This window comes from Beta vulgaris, chromosome 9, assembly GCF_026745355.1.
Source record: "Beta vulgaris subsp. vulgaris cultivar EL10 chromosome 9, EL10.2, whole genome shotgun sequence".
In the NCBI taxonomy this organism is placed as follows: Eukaryota; Viridiplantae; Streptophyta; class Magnoliopsida; order Caryophyllales; family Amaranthaceae; genus Beta; species Beta vulgaris.
The window spans coordinates 18,962,066-18,977,705 of NC_079210.1; the positions used below are offsets into that span (position 1 = coordinate 18,962,066).

The 15,640-nt window shown below is 37.6% G+C and overlaps 1 long non-coding RNA gene and 1 pseudogene across 1 annotated transcript; both read left to right on the forward strand.

Annotated features, from left to right (window-relative positions):
* Window positions 1–7,419: 7,419 nt before the first annotated feature.
* LOC130590089 (uncharacterized) lies at window positions 7,420–9,298 on the forward strand. The gene is made up of 3 exons (XR_008967699.1): window positions 7,420–7,664; window positions 8,414–8,489; window positions 9,155–9,298. It is a non-coding gene; the product is annotated as an uncharacterized LOC130590089 (long non-coding RNA).
* Window positions 9,299–9,872: 574 nt separating this feature from the next.
* Window positions 9,873–12,409, forward strand: LOC125493728 (uncharacterized; annotated as a pseudogene).
* Window positions 12,410–15,640: the final 3,231 nt, after the last annotated feature.

Sequence of the window (15,640 nt, forward strand, 5' to 3'; positions counted from 1 at the left end):
TTATACTAGCATTATATTCACGCGATGCATGTCGAAATCGTTTTCAAAGTTTGACTACCTATAACTTTTAAGGGCTAATAAAATTACTTTAAATTTCTTTAATAAGGTTAACAAATAACCTTATAAGAAAACAATTTTATAGGGATTTAATGTCTTTTAATTATGCTTGGTTTTGACCTTCGTTTTTGTTTGTCTTTTATTTTGTTTATATACATTTGAACGTAATTTTACCTTATTATTTAGTGTTTCACTTATATCATATATCAATTTTGATTTTTTTTTGACATCGTGAAATCGTACGTTAATTAAAAGAGAAAGTACAACCTAATGCTAATACAATCCAAACAAAAACAAATACATAAACCTAAAGGAGTTTAATACATAAATGAATACAAACAAAACAAAGTCGCGTAGAAAGGGGTGTGTCGTTGGTCAGTGTTGATGATAGTGGATGCAAACCTCAGATGGTTGATGGAAGTGGTTGATGAAGAGATTGACGATCACGATTTGGACAACGAATAACTAACAGTGAACATTGCGTCTCGTCGTATGAGCAATCCCAATGATCTTTCGTCACTTGGGATTCTGTGCTCATGACCATATGAAGAGTCACATTACAATGTGATTCACTATTGTCGAGCAAGAGTATGTCGGGTTTCTCTTTAATGAAAGAGAAACGCTGATGAATGGGTGTGCTGTGAACCCCCAGATGCAACTGGAGTACGGCCTGCAGATTTGAAATTTTCAAGGCAAGGACCATGAAGGTCAATGCCAAGCTAAAAAGATAGCCAAACAAGTTGAGCCCTCGATTACACCGCCGATTTTCAAAACCGGTAAATACGCGTCCCAACCATGAAAGCCTATAATCACCTCGTCCTTGCTCACGAACATCGTGAGTCACCTTGACCCTCAACACAAAAAGCAAGAATCCAACATACTTCACTGTTACTATTTTGAACCACCAACCTTGACCCAACTGACTGGAACTTTTCGATGGCCACAACCAACCACCGATAACAACTTCAATAACTCGATAACAACACACTCCTTTTATTCAGAGATTAAACACAATTTTAAAGAAAAAACCTCAGTGAACTATTTGGAAACTCCAACAACCCAGGGGGGGGGGAGCCCGACACTAACAGGGGAGAAAGGGGTAGGGGAGCCCGATACTAACTGGGGGAGGGGAAGCGAAAAACTATCACAAACCTAACTACATGAATGTGCTTACAAGACATGAGGACGGGAGCGGGGTCGGGGATGAGAACCTTTAATACAATCAAACCTACAACAACATGGGTAGCCCAGACTGACCAACACAACACCCTAGGAACACAAACTAAGGCCAAAACGCTAAACTATTAAAACCACGAACAGGGGGAGGGGAAGAACTTAACCGCTAAACTACCGAAACCACAAACAGGGGGAGGGGGATATCCACCCATCGGCGGCGGCAACCTGTAAAGCAAATTCAGGTGGCCAAAACACCACCTAACAGAGGACGGGGGGAAGGGGAACCCTGCCAAAAAAGGGGCTAGGGGCCCGAAAAGGAAGAGGAATAAGAGGGGGAGAGGGATACCGGCTACCAGACAGGGAGGCAGGGGCCTAGACCCGATGGAAACTACTGACAAAGGCCGCACCCCGACGCACAAAGGAAAACAACGCAAAATAACCAAAAAACAGAGCACTCTAGTCTCTACCTACGCGATAGTACGAAGACAGGCTCGCCGACGACCGGACGAGCGACCGACTAGCGAGCATGCTAGGGTGGTGCGACGGCTGTTAGGGTTTTTCTTTTGTTTTAAGGGTTTTCATGGGGAGAGAAAAGTTGTTGTTCAATATATCATGACTTTTATATAATAGAGAAGTTTTTAAAGTTGTGTAATCCATTTATAATCTGTTTAAGATTTAAGGACCTCATTATTATAGTTTAGTTCTCAAAAAGTTTCAAATGAAAGTAATCGGGTTGTATGAATACATTAACCACGAATTTCTTTGTAATTATTATGAGATAAAGCTACTTAATAAAATGAAAGTTTAATATTCCCTCAGTTTTTTTTAGACTATTTTCTTTTAAATCTATACACTATTACTTTTTATATTTTAAGCAAATATTTTTCCCACTTCCAACTTACCCTTATTTTGATGTTTTTTTACTCATATTTTAATTGTTCAAACACCCACTCCCTCTTAATTTTCTACCTTAATCTCATCACCACCATATCACCACTATACCCTCAAGGGCCTCAACCACCTTCAACCACCATCTCTTTCTCTCTACATGAAGTCAACTCGTCACCCATACCAAGTGAATTGAAATCTTATGTTCGACGGCAGGAACTGAAGTTCTTTGCTCATTATAGATTTCAATGGTAGCCTTGTAGGTGAGTTTGAAATCTCCTGATTTGTTTTTTTTTTTTATGAATGAGAAAATACCATTTTTTTTTTATTAATGTTGTGAGATTTTATTTTTGATTCCCATAAAATTTGACATTTGAATCCTTTAAAAAAATTGTAACTTGATTCCCTTACGCTAGTGTACTACGATTACATCTATCACCTCAAAAGATCGATACTCAATTAGAATTGTAGAATGAAGCCGAATGATACAAATTTTAACTTTTTAAATCTCTGTTGCAAAGTTCACTTTCTTTGTTTCTCGGATCATCTCATTAGCCGAAAACATAACTTTTCAAAAACATAAAATTATTTCATTAAGGATTTGGATAGCATCAAATTTTGACCGTCACACACAAAAATGATATTTTAAGGTTCACATTGATCCAAATCGCTTGAATTTTGGTAATCATAACACAATTAAGTTGAAATATTTAATTTTGAATGTGGCTCAATTACGTAGTTAAAAACATAACTTTTCAAAAACATAAAATTATTTCCTTTGTGCTACTCTTTGTAATTATGTGGTTGAATTACGTATAGAATCAAATTAAAAATTAAATTATTATTTGATATTGTATAAGGATTAAGAACAAAAAAAAAATCAAGTTTTATGATCTGTAATTACTTAATTTTGGTCTCGCATTTCGTTTAGAAATAATGAATGGAAGATTTTGCAGATAATGGACGGGAGAATAGGAAGAATGGAGAAGAGGAATAAGTGAGAAGGCAATTGTCAATATTTTCTAAAACTGCCTTGCAGATTTGTAGTTTGAAATTTTACTAATTGCATTGTAAATTGCATGGTTACTGGCTTAATGCAGTTATTTTTTTTTCTTGGAAATTTTTTGTTGTAATTTGGTTGATTTAGTGAGAGTAAAAGGGGTTTTGATATTTTGGTGTCGTACCTTTATTTACATATGGAATAAGAGATGTTTGCTTTTATGTTATATTAGGTTAACCATGTTGATCTTCAATGATTCTAGGGGCTTTTTGTTATAGAGAAATTATATATGGTACCATCTTATACGTTGACTTTTCCACAGTGTACTTTTTTATTTTATTAATCGTAAAGACGCCGTCCTATCTAATCATTAGTCAACTCTAGTAATCATCTGTTAAACAAAACATTAACTTAGGTTTAATGGGAGTTTAAAGACATTATCAAGTATTTTTTGATATTTCGATTCAATTTTTTTTGGTAAAATAGACATAATCAATCTCAAGTATGGCAGGCTCAGTTTTAATTGTCTTTTGATCATCCGATATCAGTCCCAATTATTTGGGTGTCATGTGCTTAAATTAACTGGTTGGGATCTTGTAATTAAGCTAAGTTGTTATGGGAAGAGAACCTCCAAAATTGAGACTGATATAATTAAAAGTTGGAATCTTGTAAAGCAAGCTGATAATAGTTGTGATTGCTAATGTCAAATATTCCAATTTTTTTTCTTGACTTTTTTCCCCTCCAAACTATAGGTTTAAAGACCACTTTTCCTCTCAATTTGCAACTTATTCATTTCATCTTCAGATCTTCTTCCTGCTTCTCGTGCTCTCTCAAACTCTACCAATAGATGCATCCCAAAGCTCCTTTTATCAACAAAAGATTTGCAAATTCTAGATGGTTCAAGTGCATCAATTGTAATTCTATGCCTCCTAAATTTGTAGAAAGTACAATTTCAGAATCTAGTTCTTATCCAAGGAGGCTCTACTACAAATGTAAGCATTTTATAGATGTAAATACACACATGTATTTTTGGTCATAAAACTTGATTGTCTTTCTCATTTCATTCATTGGTATTTATACAAGTCTTATAATCCATTTTCTAATTTTTTTAACATAATTAAAATGCATAAATTAAGCTAAAATGCTACAACCATTATCTCCACTACTCCATGTAAGAAGAACATGGGAAATAAGGCCTAACTAGCCGTTGCCACTACTCTCCTAAGCTCCACTATTTGCTGCACTTCTCCTTGAATCTAGGAATGATTTGGAGTGGGGGATATGCTCTCAACTCCCTTGAAGTGCACGACTACAAGCAAGGTTTAAGCTCCTTATAAATAGGAACAACTTAACCACTTCTTTCATGCCGGCCATCAGCTTGAATAAGGCGCCACAAAGCAAGGAATTAGTTCCTATTTCATGGATGATGCTCCTTGTTCCTTTATCCTTTGAGTGCTCCTACTTGTATGTACGAGTATACATCATAAACACTCCTAAACAATCACAACTCACTACGAAGATAAACATTGAAGACTCCTAACTAAGGTAAACAAGCATCACACGCCTAATAAGATAAGTATAACACACCTAGGATAAACATAAGCAATCCTATCTAACCTGGGATACCAATGCAAACCACACGACTAGCCTACTCCTAATCCAAGTAGGAATCTAACAAGACTCTATGATTAAGGGCATTAGACTCCTAAACATAATAGGATCCCTTTCATCATAAAACAACCTAAAATAAGAGTTATAAAGCAAATAAAATACATAGTTTCCTAACAGAATTAAGGAACTACATGGAGAGTCCTAACAGAACTAGGACTTGTGGAAATGATGCCTTCACACATGCATCAGATAAGAATAGAATTGGTAATGTGGGAAATTCAGATGATGAGGAGGATGAAGTTAGGGTTGTGATGCAGGAGCATCTAGATCCATTATTCCTATTACTAATCTTCTTGTAAATAATGATAATAATGCTTTAAGAATTTTGTTTTTAAGTTTAGTTAGCTCTAAGTGTCCTAGAGTGTTAGTTAAACGTTGTTAGATGTGTAGTCTGTTTTTAGAACATCTTTTGTAATGTTATTGTTAATATTTTCTTATGAATTTTTGTAAGGTGCTTAGTCACCTATGTGCTTAAGCTAGTTGCTTATCATAGCATGATGCAGCTGCTTGCCATAACCTCTCTAGGAAGGAAAGTCCACAAAGGCTGCTGGGCAGCGTGTAGATAGAAGAGAAAAAGCCTGGAGAAGAAATCAATGTATAGCAGCCATTTCTCCACCTTTTGGGACGTGTGACCAATGGATGGAAATCTCTTCAAGTGTAGGAAACCCTACAACTAGTTTCATGGCCATTGGATAAGCTAATCATGAGATATGGGCAGAAAGATGGAGAAAGGTCCTAAAATCGGGTTCAACAACTGTTCCAATTTTTAGCTTATTTTAATAGTATTTTTAGATCTTTTTTGGCTACGAAATTTTGATATGTAGTACTGTAAATAGTTATCAGCTTGCTTGTAAAATTTAAGCTTTGATTAATGAAAAACCAGAGAGTTCTCTCTAATTGAAAACAAGTGTGTCTTCTGTCCAAAACCGGGTTGGTTTTGTTTATCAAAAAACTTTACTATTTACTTGTCATCCATTGAGGTGAGGGCTAAGCTCGTAAAGTAGGTTGTAGGATAAGTTGTTCCACCTTGTCTTAGCCTTGTTTGGTGGTACTTTGGGTTGTGAAAGTGGTGGTTGTTTGTCTCAGGACAAACCGGGTCAGTGTCTTTGTTCTACTTTGAGTCTGATTCTTTAACACTCTTAACTAATGCTCTCATATGCTTTATCAATATGTATCATTTGGTATCAGATCTGTAGTTTGGTTGAGAGTATCTTAGACACCTCCTAAACTAATTCCCTAAGCCTAAACACAAAGCCTAAACACCTAACTACAAAAAAGCCTAAACCGAAAACCTTTGAACCTCTAAATATCCAACCTTTTGGTGGGTTTGTGCTGTTTTTTTGAGATGGAGGAAGGACATGGCACAAAATTTAGGAGAAACATGACTTTATAAGAAGCTAGGTTGGTTGGAGTGGAGAACAAAATAGAACAACTCACGAATCAGATTAGAGATGTTCTAAACCATTTAAGAGACCTTCAAGTGGGGGGCAGGCGTGGAGCTCCAAGGAGGGAGGATGAAGAAGATGTAGTAGGCTATGATAATAGTGGGGAGGAGTTTGAACGTACCTTTGAGAGGAAGAACACCTAGGCCTAGAGATGAATTTAAAGATATCAAGCTAGATGTTCCGGAATTTGATGGAAACCTTAATCCAAATTCATCTTTGGAAAGGGTTACTAGGTGTTATAGGATTTTTGAGTTGAAAGGCTATGATGATGAGAAGTCTTTCAAGGTGGCGGTAGTTGTAATATCCCCAAGTTTTAATATTATTTAATTATTAACTAATCGAAATTATTCAACTAAAGACGATTCAAATTTAGTAATTAAAAATCACTACGTTAGCTTCTAAGTTATGTTGTTTAATAATTTTGGGATAACGAAGTTCATAAATTAAATTTCTAAGTCTTAGCATAAATCTTGTAAATAATGTAAGACTTAAAGCTAGCAAAAATTCTGATGGACCCAATGCCCAAATCTTTTGAAGCCCAAACAAAACAAAAGAAGGCCTAGCACTATTCTCTCCCAAAATCAGAAAATAAAACACAAAGTAAAAGGGAAGCAATAACTCCATATTCATCCTCCTCCATACGTGGAAGGACAAGAATGGAGATTTCTTAACAAAGTCAAAGACTATCTCAATAAACTTAATTGAGTTTTCACCCTCTCAACCACCCTTAATCCACTGGTTTTCTCAAAACCCCTGAATTTAGCCACTTGTTTTCTTGAATGGTTTTTGTAATTTAAAATTCTGAAATTAATCTACTGATATGGAAGTTTCTCTATAAATAGGGAGGAATGGTTGAGTTTTACAATTACAAAATCAACAACAATAATTCAGAAGTTTACATCAACTAAAAGAATTTGAAACAAAAGTTTTCAAATCTTTCAACTCCTCTGTTCTTCTGTTTTCGGCCACCATTACAACCACCATACAACAACCCAACAACCACCACAACTCCACTTCTCGACCACCAGCAAGAACCACCAACCAATGCCACATTTCTTCCTCGTCATTCTCCCTGCACGACCACTCACTCCCCTCTTTCGCGAACCGCACAGCACCCCCACACATAATCACTCGCCTCCTGTCGCCGCCTTTCTGTCGCCCTTCGCCGCCGACCAACCACCGACCAGTCCCCTCTTCCCTCTCGCGCACTCCGTCGTCGCCTTTGAACCCCTGCACGCCCATTCTCTCTCCTCCTTTCTTCGCCCATTATTCGCTGCTGCTGCTGCTCGTATTTTCCGCCGCCGCCGAAGCTTCGAGGAAGCCGCCGACCTTTCGTGTTGCGCCACACCACCGCGAGTTGCTGTTCGGTTTCGCCGGAGCTCCGAGCTCCCATGTCGGTCGCTCGTCCCTGCTCCAAGAGAGCAGAGGTACTACACCCTATCTCCTTTTATCCTTCTCTCTAAAAAATCTGGTTTTAAATGTTTTAAGGAAACCTAATTACTACCTTTTACTCATTAATCTAAGTGGGCCTAAAATCTGATTTACCTTAGCTAAACCAACTTGATTCATTGGTTGCTTGATTATTTATTGGACTTAAGTGGACTGTTTTGTGGGCTTAATTAAATCACTTGTGTAAATTAAACCTTTAAATAGTTATGTTAATAATTTTGTTAGGGGTTAATTAAAAATGTTATGTTAAACTAATTACTTTCTAGATCTTATAATCTGAATTCTTTATTGAATACTAGGAACACTTAGTTTACAAAATGAGTTTGTATTTAGTTCATTAGTGGTTATTAGAATAATAATAACAATTCATGGGAAATTAGGCAAGGAATGTTGTAGTAGGTATTTTCCTTATATAGTCACTCATAATCTCAATTTGTAACTCCTTTAAATGATTATGCAACTATTAATTTATAAGCTTACAATATGACTAAATTATGGATAATACTTTTAATTTGATTTCTAAGTAATACTATCGATTATCATGAGATAAGTATAAAGGTTGTGGATAAACTATTATAACTTCAACATATTACGTAATCGTTAAATAAGTTAGACTTTTAACTTATATAAACAATAGTATAAACTAAGAATCATACTTAAAGAGCACTTATATTAATGTTTCTATTAACTTCTAACTTATAAAAATACTCATTTTGAAACTTAAAAGAACTCGTTCCTCGGAGCTCAGTAAGGACGATATCAAGGACATAAGAAGAGGATTATTTTATTATTCTGCAATCAAGGTAACATCTACTGCTAGTACCCGCAATTCCCTTTAAATATTTTTTATGAACATGAGAACAATGTGATTAGTAAAAGTTTATAAAATGTTTATTCTTGAGTTGCGGGATGACTACTATGATTTATTTGTAAGTACTTATATGAGTTTTATGAACTGATGGATTATATGAGCTATGTTTATGAAAATTGATATGATATGAAATGATTTTGCTACCTTAATCATTGAAGGTAGAGCTGAGATGAATGACTATTGATTATCACCTATGAATATTAAAAGTTACGAAACATGATAAATAAAGTGAAAAACTGGTTTGCTGAGCTGATTGGCGGTCGTACGTACCGAGCTGTTTATTGGGCACTGGCCCATTATTATTAAGGGCACGCCCTTATTAGTGTAGGGAATGCCCGGCACAAGCCCTTGCACAGTGGTGCATACACATGGCTGGGAGACGTCCCAGAGCTGACTGATTTTGCAGCAACCAGAGTAAGAAAAATAGATAAAAGGATTAATGGTTTATAAAGGTAAAGCTAAATGATCGGTATTTTCGACAAATGTTTGAGTTATTCTTTCCCCTGTTTGCAAATAAAATGAGTTGAAATGAATTTACGTTGCTAGAGTAGCTTGTTACTGAGCCTCGGCTCATAACGTTTTGTATTTATGTTTTAGGTACTGCTGGGGACGATGGTACTGCGTAGTGGCAAGGATTACCACCTTATTAAATCATCTAGTAATAGTGCTACTAACTTGTAAGGTTAACTTAACTAGAATGTAAGACCATATGCTTTAATATAAGTTATCGTTGTTATGTCAAGTAAACGTTAACGTTGTCTACTTTATTATAATATAAGATGTCTAAGTTATCACTATTATATCTCTTAATGTTTAAATATGCTATATGATTGTAGCCTTGCACCTTCCTAACCGAAGGTGCGGCAGTAATGCCTCGACTAAATAGGTATTCCGCTGCTAATTAGATTATCTTAAATAGTGAGTTAGTAGTCGGGGCGTTACAGAGTGGTATCAGAGCAAACGGTTCTGAACCATAACGTTTAACCCCATGGTTTTACGTTAAATAAAAATATTTAAGTTATAAAGAGGATTTAAAGGTACATTGATTAAATATAGATAAAATAAGGAATTATGTTATAAAATTGAATTAAGTAAATTGAAAACTAAAAAGATATTTATAATGAGTGTGAGCGTAGGATACGGGAAATGGGAATTTTTACGATTTATTACAACGTAACCGTAATTTGACATGCAGAATGTCGACGTTGACGCAACAACGATGTTACAAAGGTGCTGAAAATGTGCACGTGGAGGATGTGCATATAGAGGATGACCAGGATGATGATTATGAACCTTTAGATAGGAATGCAAAAGGATGGAAAGATTGGAAAATATGAGCACGATGTTAGCTGAGTTAATCCAAGAATCCCGGAGGAAGGTAGTTACTAATGAAAATGAGAGCGCTGCGATGTTCAAGAAGTTCTCATCTCTTAATCCACCTTCATATGATGGTAAGCCTGATCCAGTGGCGTTTGAAGATTGGATTAATCGCATTGACCAGCTGTTTGAAACCTTGCAATGCCCTGAGAAATGGAGGGTAGACTTTGCTGTATTTTATCTCACGGGCCAGGCAAGTTTATGGTGGAAGATTGTTAAGGAAAAGAAAAATGAACCTGGGTTTGGATGGAGCAAACTTCAGGATTTGATGCGAGATAAATTTTATCCTCCTTCACTTAGGAAGCAGAAAGAAGATGAATTCCTTCACTTACAGAGGTACCATGAGTGTTTTGGAATATGCTAATAAGTTCATGGAGCTTTCAAGGTTCGCACCTGAGCTGGTAACTAGTGAGCAGTCAAGGATGAACCGTTTCGAGCGAGGTCTTCAGCTCAAATATCAGGATAGGTTGGCATCTCAAAGGTTCACTTCATACCAGGATATGGTTGATGTTGCTGTTAATGTGGAACACGTAGTATTGCTTCGAGAATCTCAGAATAGTAACTTTAAAAGGAGGAATGATGGAAGGAGTGATAATCCAGGAGGAGCAAAAAGGCCGAATCAGGGTTATCAAGGAGGCCAAAATTTTAGGAGGAATGATAGAAATCAATTCGGTTACAGAGGACAAGGAGGCAACAAACACCAGAACAACTACAAGGCGCCAGCGAACAGATCCCAAGGGTGTACCAAGTGCGGAAGAATGAGTCATTTAGCAAATGAGTGTCGTATTGGCACAAACACTTTCTATTGGTGCGGAAGCCACGAGCATTATGTTCGAGAGTGCCTAAAGCCACCAGGGACCACCAATGCCACAGGGGGGACTACTTTAGGAGGTATTGACCGCAACCGAAACAACAACAATGCCGGAGCATATCGTAATCCACCACGACAAGCACCGACAGGAAAAATCTATGTCATGAGGCAAGATGAGGCTGAGAATGATGACACTGTTATTACCGGTACCTTCTCTATTCATTCTTTGCTTGTCCATGTTTTATTTGATTCTGGAGCTTCACATTCTTTCATTTCCCCATTGTTTGCCAAAAACTTGAACTTGCAATCATCATGTGACTTTTCCTCTCTAAGTGTTGCCCTACCTACTGGAGAAACTGTGAGATGTAGAGTATGTAAAATTGTCCAATTGTGTTGGGGGAAGTTGAGTTTCTAGTTGACCTTGTAGAATTTGAGTTATCTGAATTTGATGTGATTTTGGGGATGAATTGGTTGACTAAATATGAGGCTGACATCAATTGTGTTAAGCAAAGGGTGACCCTTAAAGCACCTGATGGGCGTAGAATTTCATACCAAAAATTTGTGACAAAACCTCAAATCCAAATTGTTTATGGGTTGAGAGCTCAAAAGATGTCTGAGTTTGACTATTTTGGGTACCTTTGTAGTGTCATAGATTTAAATTCCCCTAAACCTTCCATAACTGATATACCTGTGATTTGTGAATACCCAAATGTGTTTCCCGATGAGATACCTGGTATGCCTCCACGAAGAGAATTAGATTTTAGCATCGAGATAATCCCAGGATCAGCCCCCATTTCCAAGGCACCCTATAGGATGGCCCCAACTGAGTTACAAGAATTGAAGAAACAATTAGATGAGTTACTTGAAAAAGGATATATTCGACCGAGTGTGTCACCTTGGGGAGCCCCAGTTTTGTTTGTAAAGAAAAAGGATGGAAGTTTGAGGTTATGCATTGATTATCGGGAATTAAACAAAATCACCATTAAAAACAAGTACCCATTACCCCGCATAGACGATTTGTTCGATCAACTTCGAGGTGCAAAAGTCTTTTCGAAAATAGATTTGAGGTCTGGTTACCATCAACTCCGTATCAAGCCTGAGGATATACAAAAAACTGCCTTTAGAACCCGATATGGTCATTATGAGTTTGTTGTTATGCCTTTTGGGTTAACCAATGCACCACTGTATTTATGGATTTAATGAACCGTGTCTTCAAGCCATACCTAGACAAGTTTGTGGTTGTTTTCATTGATGATATTTTGGTATACTCTAAAAACCTAGAGGAACATAAGGAGCATTTGAGGAAAGTAATGGAGATGTTAGTGGAAAATCAATTATATGCTAAGCTATCAAAATGTGAATTTGGCTCAAGGAGATATCATTTTTGGGACATATTATTTCTGAAGAAGGGTGTCTGTGGATCCCGAGAAAATAAAAGCAATAGTGGAGTGGCCTAGACCAACTAATGTTCCTGAAGTTCGGAGTTTCATGGGATTAGCTGGCTATTACAGAAGATTTGTGCAAGATTTCTCTAGAATTGCCTTACCTATAACCAAACTTGTGAGGAAGAATGTCAAATATAAGTGGACTGAGGAATGTGAAACTGCCTTCCAAGACTTAAAAGAAGACTCACCACTTCCCCTATTCTTACCCTTCCATCTGGAACCGAGGGTTTATTATCTATAGTGATGCCTCAAACACGGGTTAGGTTGTGTCTTAATGCAAAACGGAAAAGTATCCTATGCCTCTCGCCAACTCAAAAACACATGAACAAAATTATCCCACCCATGACCTTGAACTTGCTGCTGTTGTCTTTGCCCTCAAAATTTGGAGACATTATTTGTATGGAGCCTCGTGTCAAATTTTCACTGATCACAAAAGCCTGAAATATATCTTCACCCAAAAAGAGCTCAACATGAGGCAACGTAGGTGGCTAGAACTCCTGAAGGACTATGATCTTGATATCCAATACCATCCTGGAAAAGCCAATGTAGTTGCTGATGCCCTGAGTCGTAAATCTCACCTGAAAACAATCCTGTCTATTCCTCGAGCCATTCATGATGATTTGGTGAGGATGAGGTAGAACTCATTCAGAAGGAAAAGGGTGTTTGTTGAATGCAATGGAGGTAAGGCCGTGCTTAATGGATAAATAAAGGGAGCTCAGGAAAGGATTCACAACTGGAACGAATAAAGGGGATGTGAAGAATGGGAAGTCACCTGGTTTTGTATCCAAGAAGATGGAACCTTGAGGTTTCAAGGAAGATTATGTGTTCCAAATGATGAGAATTTGAAGAAAAGAATTTTGAATGAGTATCACAATGCACCATATTCAATTCACCCTGGAGGAAATAAGTTGTACAAGGATTTAAGGCAGGTGTACTGGTGGAGCAATATGAAACAGGAAGTAGCAGACTTTGTGGCTAAATGCTTAACATGCCAGAGGATTAAAATAGAACACCAGAGGCCAGCTGGTTTGTTGCAGCCTTTGGATGTGCCAGAGTGGAAATGGGATTCCATATCGATGGATTTCATCTTGGGTTTGCCTACGTCAACCAAGGTAATGAATGCCATTTGGGTTATTGTGGATCGGTTGACAAAGTCGGCACATTTCCTAGCAGTGAAGAGTAATTGGAGTTTGGATCGATTGGCTGAATTATATATGAACACGATAGTACGCTTACATGGAGTGCCTAGCTCAATTATTTCTGATCGTGATTCAAGATTTGAGGCAAAATTCAGGAAGGAGTTACAAAAGCTCTGGGAACAAGGCTTAACTTTAGTACTGCTTTTCATCCGACAACAGACGACAGACAGAAAGGAAAATCAGATTGTGGAAGATATGCTTAGAGCTTTGTTTCTGGATTTTCAAGGAACTTGGGAGAAATTCTTACCTATGGTAGAGTTTTCGTACAATAACAGTTATCAAGCCACTATTGGAATGGCTCCCTATGAGGCACTTTATGGAAGGAAATGTCGCACGCCTTTGTGCTGGAGCGATATTGATGAAGCACTGGTCATAGGTCCAGAGTTGATTCAGAAACCACAGATAAGATCCGATTGATACAATCAAGAATGAAAGCAGCTCAAGTAGACAAAAGAGTTATGCAGATCGACGGAGAAGACCATTGGATTTATGGTTGGAGATCATGTATTCTTGAAAATATCACCCAGAAAGGATCATGAGATTTGGCCAATCAGGGAAGCTAAGTCCAAGGTATATTGGACCATATGAGATCTTAGAACGGTTAATGAGGTAGCGTATCGGTTAGCATTACCGACTGACCTGGATAAGGTCCATAATGTATTCCATGTGTCGATGTTGCGCAAATATGTCCCAGATCCAAGCCACATAATTAGACACGAGCCTTTACAACTACGAAATGACTTGACCTATGAGGAGAAACCAATTGAAATACTTGACCGAAGAGAAAAGCAACTAAGAAGTAAGGTGATCCAAATGGTGAAAGTTCTATGGGCTAACCATTGACCTCTGAGGCTACTAGGGAAGGTAGAGGAACAAATGAGAACGAAATACCCTCACCTTTTCTCTTAGGGTGATATGATCTTTTTGTAATGAATGCTCTAATTATATGAAACTTGCATGATCTGAATGTTTATTGATGAATGATTTATGACATTCTTATTACGCATATATCATTGGATTAATTTTTACATGAATGTTTATTTCAATGATTAGGTTCTAACTGAGCTCCAATTTCGAGGACGAAACTTTTTCTAAGAGGGGAAGGATGTAATATCCCCAAGTTTTAATATTATTTAATTATTAACTAATCGAAATTATTCAACTAAAAACGATTCAAATTTAGTAATTAAAAGTCAATACGTTAACTTCTAAGTTATGTTGTTTAATAATTTTGGATAAGAAGTTCATAAATTAAATTTCTAAGTCTTAGCATCAATCTTGTAAATAATGAAGACTTAAAGTACAAAAATTCTGATGGACCCAATGCCCAAATCCTTTGAAGCCCAAACAAAACAAAAAAGGCCAGCACTATTCTCTCCCAAAATCAGAAATAAAACACAAATAAAAGGGAAGCAATAACTCCATCTTCTCCTCTCCATACGTGGAAGGACAAGAATGGAGATTTTAACAAAGTCAAAAACTATCTCAGTAAACTTAATTGAGTTTTCACCCTCTCAACCACCCTTAATCCACCGGTTTTCTCAAAACCCCTGAATTTAGCCACTTGTTTTCTTGAATGGTTTTGGTAATTTAAAATTCTGAAATTCATCTACTGATATGGAAGTTCTCTATAAATAGGGAGGAATGGTTGAGTTTTACAATCACAAAATCAACAACAATAATTCAGAAGTTTACATCAACTAAAAGAATTTGAAACAAAAGTTTTCAAATCTTTCAACTCCTCTGTTCTTCTGTTTTTGGCCACCATTACAACCACCATACAACAACCCAACAACCACCACAACTCCACTTCTCGACCACCAGTAAGAACAACAACCAACGCCACACCTCTTCCTCGTCGTTCTCCCTGCATGACCACTCTCTCCCCTCTTTCGCGAACCGCACAGCACCCCCACACATAATCACTCGCCTCCTATCGCCGCCTTTCTGTCGCCCTTCGCCGCCGACCAGTCCCCTCTTCCCTTTCGCGCACTCCGTCATCGCCTTTGAACCCCTGCACGCCCATTCTCTCTCCTTCTTTCTTCGCCTATTATTCGCTGCTGCTGCTCATATTTTCCACCGCCGCCGAAGCTTCGAGGAAGCCGCCGACCTTTCGTGCTGTGCCACACCACCGCGAGCTGCTGTTCGGTTTCGCCGGAGCTCCGAGCTCCCTTGTCTGTCGCTCGTCCCTGCTCCAAGAGAGCAGAGGTACTACACCCTCTCTCCTTTTATCCTTCTCTCTAAAAAATAT